The sequence below is a fragment of the Psammomys obesus genome, unplaced genomic scaffold (genome assembly GCF_907164565.1).
Source record: "Psammomys obesus unplaced genomic scaffold, mPsaObe1.curated_primary_1811, whole genome shotgun sequence".
Lineage (NCBI taxonomy): Eukaryota > Metazoa > Chordata > Mammalia > Rodentia > Muridae > Psammomys > Psammomys obesus.
The window spans coordinates 2824375-2838271 of record NW_026589137.1 but is presented as its reverse complement, the minus strand read 5'-3'; positions in this window follow the sequence as shown (position 1 = coordinate 2838271).

Below are 13897 nucleotides of genomic sequence, written 5' to 3'. Positions count from 1 at the left end.
AGAAATCTACAGAAATTTTTACCCAAACAAGAAGAATTCACCTTCTTTTCAGCACCTCATGGAACCTTCTCCAAAATAGACCATATAGTTGGTCACAAACCAAGCCTCAACAGATACAAGATATTGAAATAATCCCTTGTATCCTATCTGACTACCATGGACTAAAGTTGGACCTCAAAAACAACAGGAATAACAAAAAGTCTACACACACATAGAAAATGAACAACTTGCTCCTCAATGACAGCTGGGTCAGGGAAGAAATAAAGAAATTAAAGTCTTCCTAGAAGTCAATGAAAATGAAGGCAAAACACACCCAAACTTATGAGACACAATGAAAGCAGTACTAAGAGGAAAGTTCATAGCACTAAGTGCCTTCAAGAAGAAAGTCAATCATCTCATTAAAACAACTTAATGGCTCACCTGTAAGCCCTAGGGGGGAAAAAAAGAAGCAACCACTCCCAAAGGAATAGGTGACTACAAATAACCAAACTCAGGGCTGAAGTCAATAAATTAGAAACAAATAAAACAATTTTAAAAGATCAATGAAACCAAGAGCTGGTTCTTTGAGAAAAATCAACAAAATACACAACCCCTTAGCCAAAAAAAAAAAAAAAAAAAAAAAAAAAAAAAAAAAAAAAAAAAAAAAACTAACCTAGAATGACAATATCTAAATCAACAAAATCAGAAATGAATAGGGAGACAAAACAACAGAGAGTGAAAAAAAATTCAAACAATCTTTAGGTCTTACTTCCAAAGCCTACACAACAAAAAATTTGAAAATCTAAATGAAATGGGCCATTTTCCCAATCAATTCCACTTACTAAAGCTGAATGAAGACCAGGTAAATGAAATAAATAGTCCCATATCCCCTAAGGAAACAGAAGCTATAATCAAGTCTCCCTTCCAAAAACAACCCAGGGCCAGATGGTTTCAGTGCAGAACTCTACCATGCCTTCAAAGAAGAGCTAACAACAACAGTCTTCAAACTATTCTGCTAAGTAGAAACAGAATGAACATTACCAAAATCATTCTATGAAGACACAGTCACCTTGATACCTAAACCTCACAAAGATCCAATAAAGAAGAAAATTTCAGGCCAATCTCCCTTATGAACATTGATGCAAAAATACTCAACAAGGGGAGGCAGGGCAAGATGGCGGCGCCAGGAGGACTCTCATTCTGAGGAGCAGCACAGCAGGATTTGCACAGTGACCAGCAATCAGAACTTGCGGCCATAAAACACAAGTGATTGTGTTTCACAGGTGAGAGGATACCCCACGGTGGAGGATTCAATCAGCTTTAACTCACCCAGCTAAACCGCGGAAGAGATCCTGGTTCCTCCAGGCGCGTGGTCGCCAGCCCAGAGCTACACGCCAGCGTGATCTGGTCACGGTCCCAGACTGAATTGTGGGCCCACAACATCACAGACTGGATTTCCCAGTCGAGAGATAACCCCACGGAGCAGGAAACTATTGGGACCGACCTCAGGTCACCCAGACATCCCTGGAAAAGACTCCGGTTCCGGGGGTGCCCCAAGAGCCAGCCCAGAGCCAGAGCCAGGACCCAGGCACCTGCACGGTGCCCTGCCTGCTTGCCTGATTAGCCGCCTCAGATAGAACTGTGGGGACCAGGGCACAAGGCACCAGAGACTGCGTTTCACTGGCAGGTGCAAACCCACAGGGAGGGAAACGGCTGGTCTGATCTCAGAGCACTCAGCCGACACCCCCACCCCAAAACGGTCTAGGGAAAATTACCCAGTTTAGGCAGGAGCCAAGGCTCCAAACGGCCAGAAAGGCGAAGCCACAAGTGGGCATCTGTGCCTGTGGGTTCTACTCGCCACCCCAGACAGAACAGCGGTCCCCAAAGCAAAGACTGAGTGTCTCTGGCAGGAGGAAACCCCCAGCGGAGGGGATCATCAGCTCTAACGCATAGGACACCCAGCACCAAAAGACTCCCGGCATTCACACAGACTCTAGGCTCTACTGCAGGCAGAAGCGCTGTGCTCAGCCGCCATTATTGAGTTCCCCTAGGGCACTGGGACACACAGCTGCATCCTCAGACCTACAAAAACCAGAGAGCCATTACAGCAGCCCTCAGATACTGTGCCAAGGATCAACCAGTTATCCCTAGCTAGACTGTCAAAACTGTGGGAATCCCTGGTCCCTCAAGAGGGCTACACCCACAGCGTCTGGACCAGTACAGTGCCTGCAGCCACCATCCCAGACAGGGACACACAGCTTCTGGTCCAGAGTGAGGCACCCAGCCTCCAGACCAGAGCAGCGCCCCCAGGCGCCAACTCAACCTAGGTGCACATCCTCCAGGCCCAGAGCAGAGCACTCAGCCTCCGGCCCAGAGACTTGCTGAGTGCACCTCTCACTTTCCCGGATAGAACTGTGTGCCCCAGATTAACAGACTGAGTTTCCCATGTTGGGAGAAAACCCCACAGCTAGGGAATCAGCAGGTCCTTAAAGAGGACTGTACCTGGAAATTTAGTGAGCAGCAGCACACTAAATTTATAACAAGAAACCCAGCAGTGGGGCAGCTGTCTTGAGAACGTCTATGGGTAAGAGGAGAACCCCCCCCCCTGCCTAACAAAGACCACAGCTACTACTCAGGGCTATAAACCTGAGGTGAGCAGTGGCAACTCCTGAGAAACACTGGCCATACAGTGACCATAACCAAAAGGCAGAGAAGGACTCCTTCAGGAAAAATCATCTTCCAGCCAAGGGGATTCTCCCTACCTCAGGACTCCAGGAAGCACAGAAACTAACAGCCAACACCTAAATCAGCCCAATGGGTAGAGGTCAGCATAAAAGCTCAACCAACAAAAGACAGAGCAATATGGCATCTCCAGAACCCAGCCATCCAGGGACAAACAGCCCTGGACAACGCAGCATAATAGAAAATAAAGAAGATGACCTTACATCTATGCTGATGAAGAGGATAATAGAGGAAACAAACAAAATATGTAAAGAATTAGAGGAAGATAAAACCAAACAGATCATGGCTATCCGTAAAGAAATGGAGGAAGTTAAAAACAAGCAGATTATGGCCATCCGTGAAGAAATAGGGGAAGATGCAGCCAAACAGCTTGTGGCCTTCAGAGAAAAAATAATTAAATCACTGAAAGAAATCAAAGAGACAGAGTTGAAGGAACTAAAAGAAAAAGAGGAAAATATAAGCAGACAGATGAAGGAAGTAAACAAAACAACTCAAGACCTGAAGATAGAACTAGAAAAATTAAAGAAAACACAAATGGAGGAAATAATGGAGAGGAAGAATTTAGGGAAGAAAACAGGAACTACAGAGGTAAGCATAACCAACAGAATACAAGAAATGGAAGAAAGAATCTCAGGTGTAGAAGATACAATGGAAGAAATTGATGTATCTGTCAAAGAAAATGTTAAATCCAAAAAATTCCTGACACAGGCCGTCCAAGAAATCCAAGACAATATGAAAAGACAAAACCTAAGAATAATAGGAATAGAGGAAAAAGAAGACTCCCTTCTCCAAGGCCCAGAAAATATTTTCAACAAAATCATTGAAGAAAATTTCCGCAAGTTAAAGGAGAAACCAATAAGGATACATGAGGCCTACAGAACACCCAACAAATTTGACCAGAAAAGAAAATCCTCCTGCCACATAATAATCAAAACAGTAAGTATACAGAACAAAGAAAAAAATACTAAAAGCTGCAAGGGAAAAAGGCTAAGTAACATATAACGGCAAACCCATTAGAATCACACGTGACTTTTCAACAGAAACTATGAAAGCCAGAAGGGCCTGGACAGATATCATGCAGAACCTAACAGAACACAGATGTCTATACCCTGCAAAACTCTCAGTCCTCATAGATGGAGAAAACAAGATATTCAATGACAAAAACAAATTTCAACAATACGTACACACAAATCCAGCATTATAGAAGACACTGGAAGGGAAAATACAACCCAAGAAAATTAGCTTCTGTCAAGAAAACACAGGAAATAATTAACCATACTACACTAAAACAAAAAGCAACCAAGCACACAAACTTATGAACGCAGCCAACATCAAAATCAAAGGATCTAACAGCCACTGGTCATTAATCTCTCTCAACATCAATGGACTCAACTCTCCAGTAAAAAGACACAGATTAACAGAGTGGATACGTAAACAAAACCCAGCAATCTGTTGCATATAAGAAACACACCTAAGGCACAAAGATAGACATTACCTGAGGATAAAAGGTTGAAAGAAGACATTCCTAGCAAATGGACCCAAGAAACAAGCAGGAGTAGCCATTCTAATATCAGATAAAATAGACTTTCAACCAAAATTAATAAAAAGAGATGGGGAAGGACACTTCATACTCATCAAGGGAAAATTCCACCAGGAAGACATCACAATCCTGAACATCTATGCCCCAAATACCAGAGCACCCACATTTGTAAAAGAAACATTGATAAAATTAAACCACATATAGATCCCCACAATTGAATAGTGGGAGACTTCAACACCCTGATCTCAACAAAGGACAGGTCAACAAAACAGAAATTAAACAAAGAAACAATATCTCTGACAGAGGTCATGAATCAAATAGACCTCACAGACATTTACAGAACTTTACACCCAAACACAAAAGAATTTACCTTCTTCTCAGCACCTCATGGAACCTTCTCCAAAATAGACCATATAGTTGGTCACAAAGCAAGCCTCAACAGATACAAGAAGACTGAAATAATCCCTTGTATCCTGTCTGATCACCATGGAATAAAGCTGGACTTCAACAACAACAGAAATAGCAAAAAGCCTACACACACATAGAAACTGAACAACTTGTTACTAAAGGACAGCTGGGTCATGGAAGAAATAAAGAAAAAAATTAAAGTCTTCCTAGAAATCAATGAAAATGAAGACACAACATACCCAAACTTGTGGGACACAATGAAAGCAGTGCTAAGGAGAAAGTTCATAGCACTAAGTACCTTCAAGAAGAAATTTGAGACAGCTCATTCAAACAACTTAATGGCTCACTTAAAAACCCTAGAAAAAGAAGAAGAAGCAGACACACCAAACAGGAGTAGACAGCTGGAAATAATCAAACTCAGGGCTGAAATCAATCAATTAGAAACAAATAAAATAATTCAAAAAATCAATGAAACCAAGAGCTGGTTCTTTGAGAAAATCAACAAGATCGACAAAACCTTAGCCAAGCTAACTAAAAGGCAGAGAGACACCACCCAAATCAACAAAATCAAAATTAAAAGGGGGACATAACTACAGACACTGAGGAAATCCAAACAATCATTAGGACTTACTTCAAAAGTTTATATGCCACAAAATTTGAAAATCTAAATGAAATGGACAATTTTCTTGATCGATTTGACTTACCAAAGCTGAATCAGAACCAGGTAAATCAAATGAATAGTCCTATATCCCCCAAAGAAATAGAAGCAGTCATCAAAAGTCTCCTATCCAAAAAAAGCCCAGGACCAGATGGCTTCAGCGCAGAATTCTATCAGACCTTCAAAGAAGAGCTAACTCCAATTCTCTTCAAAATATTCCACAAAATAGAAACAGAAGGAATAGTACCAAACTCATTCTATGAAGCCACAGTCACCTTGGTACCTAAACCTCACAAACACTCAACAAAGAAAGAGAATTTCAGGCCAATCTCCCTTATGAACATTGATGCAAAAATACTTAACAAAATACTTGCAAACCGAATCCAAGAACACATCAAATATATTATCCACTATGACCAAGTAGGCTTCATCCCAGGTATGCAGGGGTGGTTCAATATACAGAAATCCATCAATGTGATCCACCATATTAACAAACTGAAAGAAAAAAACCACATGATCATCTCCCTAGATGCTGAAAAAGCATTTGACAAAATCCAACATCCATTCATGTTTAAAATACTGGAGAGATCCAGGATACAAGGCACACATCTAAACATAGTAAAGGCGATATACAGCAAGCCTATAGCCAACATCAAACTAAATGGAGAGAAAATTAAAGCAATCCCACTGAAATCAGGGACAAGACAAGGCTACCCACTCTCTCCATATCTCTTCAACATAGTGCTGGAAGTCCTTGCTAGAGCAATAAGAAAGTTGAAGGAGATCAAGGGGACACAAATTGGAAAGAAAGAAGTCAAATTATCACTTTTTGCAGATGATATGATAGTATATATGAGTGACCCCAAAAACTCTACCAGGGAACTCCTACAGCTGATAAACACCTTCAGCAAAGTGGCCGGATACAAAATTAACTCAAAAAAATCAGTAGCACTCCTGTATACAAAAGACAAAAGGGCTGAGAAAGAAATTAGAGAAACAACACCATTCACAATAGCCACAAATGACATAAAGTACCTTGGTGTAACCCTAACCAAGCAAGTCAAAGTCTTGTATGAAAAAAAAATTCAAGTCTCTGAAGAAAGAATTAGAGGAAGGTATGAGAAGATGGAAAGATCTCCCATGCTCATGGCTTGGCTGGATTAACATAGTAAAAATGGCCATCTTACCAAAAGCAATCTACAGATTTAATGCAATTCCCATCAAATTTCCAACACAATTCTTTACAGACCTGGAAAGAAAAATTCTCAACTTCGTATGGAATAACAAGAAACCAAGAATTGCTAAAACAATCCACTACAGTAAAAGATCTTCTGGAGGTATCTCCATCCCTTATCTCAAGCGGTACTATAGAGCAACAGTTATAAAAACTGCATGGTACTGGCATAGAAACAGAATGGTGGATCAATGGAATAGAACAGAAGACCCAGAAATAAACCCACACACTTACGGACACCTGATTTTTGACAAAGATGCCAAAACCATACAATGGAAAAAAGTTAGCATCTTCAACAAATGGTGCTGGTCCAACTGGATGTCTACATGTAGAAAAATGAAAATAGATCCATACTTATCACCCTGCACAAAACTGAAGTCCAAGTGGATCAAAGACCTCAACATAAAACCAGACACATTAAATCGGCTAGAAAAAAAAGTGGGGAATACCCTAGAACTCATTGGTACAGGAGAAAACTTCCTGAACAGAACACCAATAGCACAGGCTCTAAAAGCAACAATCAATAAATGGGACCTCATGAAATTGAAAATCTTCTGTAAAGCAAAGGACACCGTCATCAAAACAAAGCGACTGCCTACAGATTGGGAAAGAATCATCACCAACCCTTTATCTGACAGAGGACTCATATCCAGTAGATATAAAGAACTAACCAAGCTGAAAAGCAACAAACCAAGTAATCCACTTAAAAAATGGGGAACAGAGCTAAGGAGAGAATTCTCTGTAGAGGAATATCGAATGGCAGAGAAGCACTTAAAGAAATGCTCAACCTCATTAGCCATTAGGGAAATGCAAATCAAAACAACCCTGAGATTTGACCTTACACCCATCAGAATGGCCAAGATCAAAAACTCAAGTGACAACACATGCTGGAGAGGTTGGGGAGAAAGGGGAACCCTCCTCCACTGCTGGTGGGATTGTAAACTGATACAACCACTCTGGAAATCTATCTGGCGCTTTCTCAGACAACTAGGAATAGCGCTTCCTCAAGATCCAGCCATACCACTCCTAGGCATATACCCAAATGAGGCTCAAGTACACAAAAAGGACATTTGCTCAACCATGTTTGTAGCAGCTTTATTTGTAATAGCCAGAAGCTGGAAACAACCCAGATGCCCCTCAACTGAAGAATGGATGCAGAAACTGTGGTACATCTACACAATGGAGTATTACTCAGCAATGAAAAATAAGGAAATCATGAAATTTGCAGGTAAACGGTGGGAACTGGAAAGGACCATCCTGAGTGAGTTATCCCAGAAGCAATAAGACAAGCATGGTATATACTCACTCATATAAACATACAACATAGAATAAATCCACTAAAATCTGTACATCTAAACAAACTAAGCAAAAAGACAAGCATGGTATATACTCACTCATATAAACATACAACATAGAATAAATCCACTAAAATCTGTACATCTAAACAAACTAAGCAAAAGAGAGGACCCTAACTAAAATGTTCAATCCCCATCCTGAAAGGCAAAGAGGATGGACATCAGAAGAAAAAGAAAATAGGAAACAACCTTGGAACCTGCTACAGAGGGCCTCTGAAAGCCAGAAGAAAACAGGAAACAACCTTGGAACCTGCCACAGAGGGCCTCTGAAAGCCTCTGCAGTATATACTGTCAAAGCAGATGCTGAGCCTGATGCACAATTGATGGGCAGAGTGAATGGAATTTTATGTAAGAAGTGGGAAATAGTAAGAGCTGGAGGGGATGGGGACTCCACAAGCAGAGCAACAGAACAAGATCATTTGAACACAGGGAACTTCCCAGAGACTCATACTCCAACCAAGGACTATTCATGGAGATAACCTAGAACCCCTGCACAGATGTAGCCCATGGCAGTTCAGTGTCCAAGTGGGTTACATAGTAATGGGAAGAGGGACTGCCTCTGACATAATCTGATTGGCCTGCTGTTTGATCACTTCCCCCTCAGCAGGGAGCAGCCTTACCAGGCCACAGTAGAGGACAATGCAGCCACTTTTGATGAGAACTAATAGACTAAGATCAGAAAGGAGAGGAGAACCTTCCCTATCAGTGGATTTGGGGAGTGGCATGCATTCAGAAAGGGGAGGGAGTGTGGGATCAGGAGGGGAGGAGGGAGGGGCTTATGGGGGGATACAAAATGAATAAAGTGTAATTAATAAAATAAAAAATGCAAAAAACAAAACAAAAAAATACTCAACAAAATACTTGCAAACTGAATACAAGAACACATCAAAGATATCATCCACTATGACCAAGTAGGCTTCATTCTAGGTATGCAGGACAGTACAATATATGAAAATTCATCAATATAATCCACTATATAAACAATTTGAAAGAAAAAAACACATGATAATCTCCTTAAATGTTTAAAATAATTTGAAAAATTCCAAGATCCATTCATTTTTAAATTCCTGGAGAGATCAGGGACATAAGGCACTTACCTAAACAAAGTAAAGGCAACATATAGCAAGCCTATAGCCAACATCAATCTATAATGAAAGAAATGTAAATCAATCCCACTAAAATCAGGGACAAGGCAAGGCTGCCCACACTCTCCATATCTCTTCAACATAGTTATTGAAAATCTTGCTAGAACAATAAGAAAATTGAAGAAGATCAAGGGGATACAAATTGGAAGAAATCAATGTATCATTATTTGCACATGATATAACAGTATATACATGAGTGACCCCAATTATTCTACCAGAGGACTACTACAGCTGATAAACACCATCAGCAAAGTGGCTAGACACAAAATTAACTCAAAAAAAAAAAAATCAGTGGACAACCTGTATACAAAAGACAAATGGGCTGAGAAAAAAATTAGGGAAACAAAACAATTCACAATAGCTAAAAAGGAAATAAAGTATCTTGGTGTGGCCCTAACCAAGAAAGTCAAAGACTTGTATGAAAAAAAAAAAAAAAAAACTCACAGTCTCTGAAGAAAGAAATAGAAGAATATATCAGAAAATGGAAAGATCTCCCATGTTCATGGCTTGGCAGGATTAAACTAGTAAAAATGCCATCTTGCCAAAAGCAGTCTATAGATACAATGCAATTCCTTTGAGATTACCAACACAATTTTTTTTTCAGATCTTGAAAGAAAAATTCTCAACTTTATATGGAAAAACAGGAAACCCAGAATCACTACAACAATCCTCTACAATAAACAATCTTCTGGAGGTAACTCCATCCCTGATCTCAACCTGTACTATAGAGCAACATTACTAAAAACTGTATAGACCTGGCAGAGAAACAGGCTGGTGGATCAATAGAATCGAATAACAAGCCCACAAATGGTCCCACACACTTACTGATACTTGATTTTTTTTTTTTTTTTACAAAGAAGCCAAAACTATACAATGGAAAAAAGACAGCATCTCCAACAAACTATGTTGGTCTAACTGGATGTCTACATGTAGAAAAATTTAAATAGATCCATACTTATCACCCTGCACAAAACTAAAGTCCAAGTGGATCAAAGACCTCAACATAAAACCAGACACTCTAAGCCTGTTAGAAGAAAAAGTGGGGAAGAGCCTTTAGCTCATTGGCACAGGAGACAACTTCCTGAACAGAACACCAATAGCACAGACTCAAAGATCAACAATCAAGAAATGGGACATCATGAAACTGAAAAGTTTCTGTAAAACAAAGGACACTCTTATCAGAACAAAAGGACAGCCTACAGATTGGGAATGGATCTTCACCAACCCTTTATCTGACAGAGGGTTAATATCCAGTATATATAAAGAACTCAAGAAGTGAAACAGCAACAAATCAAGTAATCCAATTAAAAAATGGGGTACAGAGCTAAACAGAGAATTCCCATAGAGGAATATCAAATGGCAGAGAAAAAGGTAAAGAAATGCTCTACATCTTTAATCATCAGTGAAATGCATATCAAAACGACCCTGAGATTTCACTCATCAGAATAACTAAGATAAATTATTAAAGGACAACACATTCTAGAGTGGATGTGGAGAAAGGGCAACCCTCCTCCATTGCTGGTTGGAATGTAAACTTGGACAACCACTTTGGAAATCATTCTCATGCTTTCTCAGACAATTAGGAATAGTGCTACCTCAAGATCCAGCTATATCACTCCTAGGCATATATCCAAAAGATGCTCAAACATACAACAAGATCATTTGCTCAACCATGTTCATAGCAGCTTTATTTGTAATATCCAGAGTCCAGATATTTCTCAGTTGAGGAATGGATACAGAAATTGTGGTACGTTAAGGTAATGGAATACTACTCAGCACTTAAAAACAAGGAAATCATGAAATTTGCAGGCAAATGGATGGAACTAGAAAATTCTAGATCATCCTGAGTGAGCTATCCCAGAAGCAGAGAGAGACACACGGTATATACTCACTCATAAGTGGATATTAGACATATAAGATATGATATATATAAGATAATCATACTAAAATCTGTATACCTGAAAGAACTAAACAAGAATGAGGACCCTGGGTAAGATGACCAACCCTTATTCTGAAAGGCAGATGGGATGGACTTTAGAAGAGGGAGAAAACTGGGAACAGGACAGGAGCTTACCACAGAAGGACTCTGAAAGACTCTACCCTGCAGGGTATCAAAGCAGATGCTGAGACTCATAGCCACACTTTGGGAATAGTGCAAGGAATCGTAAAAAAGAAGAGAGCAGGTGATAGAAAGACCTGAGGGGGAGGGGGCAGGGGTTCGACAAGAAGATAAAAAAAAATACCTAGGTGTAGGAATCTTTTCTGAGACTGATACTCCAACCAAGGACCATTCATGGAGATAACTTAGAACTCCTGCACAGATGTAGCCCATAGCAGCTGAGTATGCAGACAGGTCCCTAGTTATGGGACAGGGACTGTCTCTGACATGAACTCTGTGGCTGGCTCCTTGAGCACCTCCCCCTGATGGGGGAGCAGCTTTGCCAGGCCACAGAGTAAGACAATGCAGCAGCTCCTGATAAGACCTGATAGACTAGGATCAGATGGAAGCAGAGGAGTATCTCCCCTATCAGTGGACTGTGGAGAGACATGTGTGGAGATGAGGTAATGAGGGTGGGATTGGGTGGGGTTGATGAAGGGGACTACAGTTGGGATACAAAATAAATAAACTCTAATTAATAAAACATATTAATTTAAAGATGTCTTCTTGTCATATCCTTTCATGGAAAGAGTTCAGAGGGGAAAAATGGCATTCAAGTGACAGAATTCACTTACAAATTTTGTAATCTTTCCACCCCCCAATGTATATTTTGGTTGATTGATTTTTATTATAAATATGAAAAAAAATTGGGAACATTAAAACATACCAGGGAGCCTGGCAAAGTGACTCATATCTTTAATCTCAGCACTCAGGGGACAGAAACCTCCCTTGGTGAGTTTAAGGCTATCCTGTTCTAAATAGAGAATACAGTTTTCTAGCCACTAGCTAGGGTGATACACTGAATGAAATCCTATCTTTAAAAAATTATCAAAAATCCAGGCTTGGTGGTACATGCCCTGTTATACCAGCACTCCAGGAGTCAGAGACAGGGGGATCTCTGTAACTCGATGTCAGTCTGGTCTATTGAGTGAGTCCAGAATTGCCAAGGCTACACAGAGAAATCCTATGGGAAGAAAAGAAAGAAAGAAAGAAAGAAAGAAAGAAAGAAAGGAAGGAAGGAAGGAAGGAAGGAAGGAAGGAAGGAAGGAAGGAAGGGAGAGAGAGAAAGAAACAAAGAAACAAAGACACAAAAAACAAAGAAGTAATAATGAAAAGCAGGAAAAGTAATTTATTCAATGTGGTCACTATGGGAAGAACAAAGAAGGAAAGTGAACACCGCTAACACTTAGGGTAAAGCTTAAGTAGAAGATAAGATTTCCACATTGATCTAAGTAGTATGGCCAGTCATGCTGTATTCCTGCCTGCCTCTATCGTCTCATCTCCAGTCCATCTTGCAAGGATTCAAGGAGACCAGCTCCCTTCTGGCTACCACCAGAGCTTCAGCCTTTCTTTTTCCAGGCTTATAATTTTCTGAGGGAATTTTGTAGGCTTAGATTTTTCACCAAACTTACTTTACTTAGGCTTCTTAGATACCTTTACCTATCTTCTAACACCACCCCCACACACACAACATGACCTCAGATTAGAGATTATTAGGGATAAGGACTGTAGACCCCTTTTATCTACTTCCTGCTGATTAGGGTTGATGGGTCTTTAGGGGATTACCAAACTCAGTCCTCAGGACACCAGCAGTCCAGTCCAAAGGCCAACACCACGTAACAACATGAATCAGCATGACAAGTCAGTGAAAACTACAAGACTCAGTTGGATTGCCCCCAAAAGTTCTCTGGACTGTTTCTCTCTTCGCAGTTAAGTTTTAAAGCACAAAGATCAACGCAGTGATGTAGATCCAAAAAGTAAAGCCTCACTATATGTGGGACTCTATATATCTTCTCTCCTCAAAGTCCCCCCCACACACACACGGATGTTCTCAGCTGGCCAAAGTCATGCCCCTCTCACAAGAGAACTCATAGCAAAACATGATGTTCCCTCTCACAAGCAAGCCTCCAGCAAAACAACATATGTCTAGCTTGCACCAAACATCCCATGACAAAACTGAGTCTTCAAAGAAACCAGAAACTTTGACTTCAGATTTTGTTTTATTAGGATCCATTTTTTCAACAGCATAATAAACAGGGATATGTTCCCAAGTGTTTCTTTAGAGTATTTTCTTTCCTATCCATGCATTTTTCTTTTCTTTTGTTTGTCTGTTCATTTTGTTTTGTTTTTCCATGGAAGGGTTTCTCTCTGTAGCTTTGGATGTGTTGATCTCGATTTGTAGACCAGGCTAGTCTCAAACTAACAGAAGTCCACCTGCTTCTGCCTCCCTGATTACAAGGTACCCATAGCTTTTTCGTGTCTTCAAATTCAGTCTTTGGGCTGAAGAGCATGGAGAAGGACTGAAATATGTGTAAGGCTGAAGAAAAGAACCAGGTACAAAGTGACAACCTTCTAAGCCTCATAATAAGGTAATGACTACTACTGCCCTGTTTGCCTTGCCAGATTATTGTGAGATATAGAATACAAAAAGCTCTGTAAAGTAGAAATGCCACTTACAAAACACCAGCATATACCAATGACCTGTCACAGAGAAAAAATTTGGTCCATTCTCATAGGTTTTATTATACCTTTTGTTAGACAGGGTACATTTTGGATGAATTATATTGAAAAGGTTAAGAAAAGGGCAAGAGGTGGGCAGTGGTGGCACACCTTTAATCACAACACTTGGGAGGCAGAAGTATGCAGATCTCTGTGAGTTCGAGGCCAACCTGCTCTAC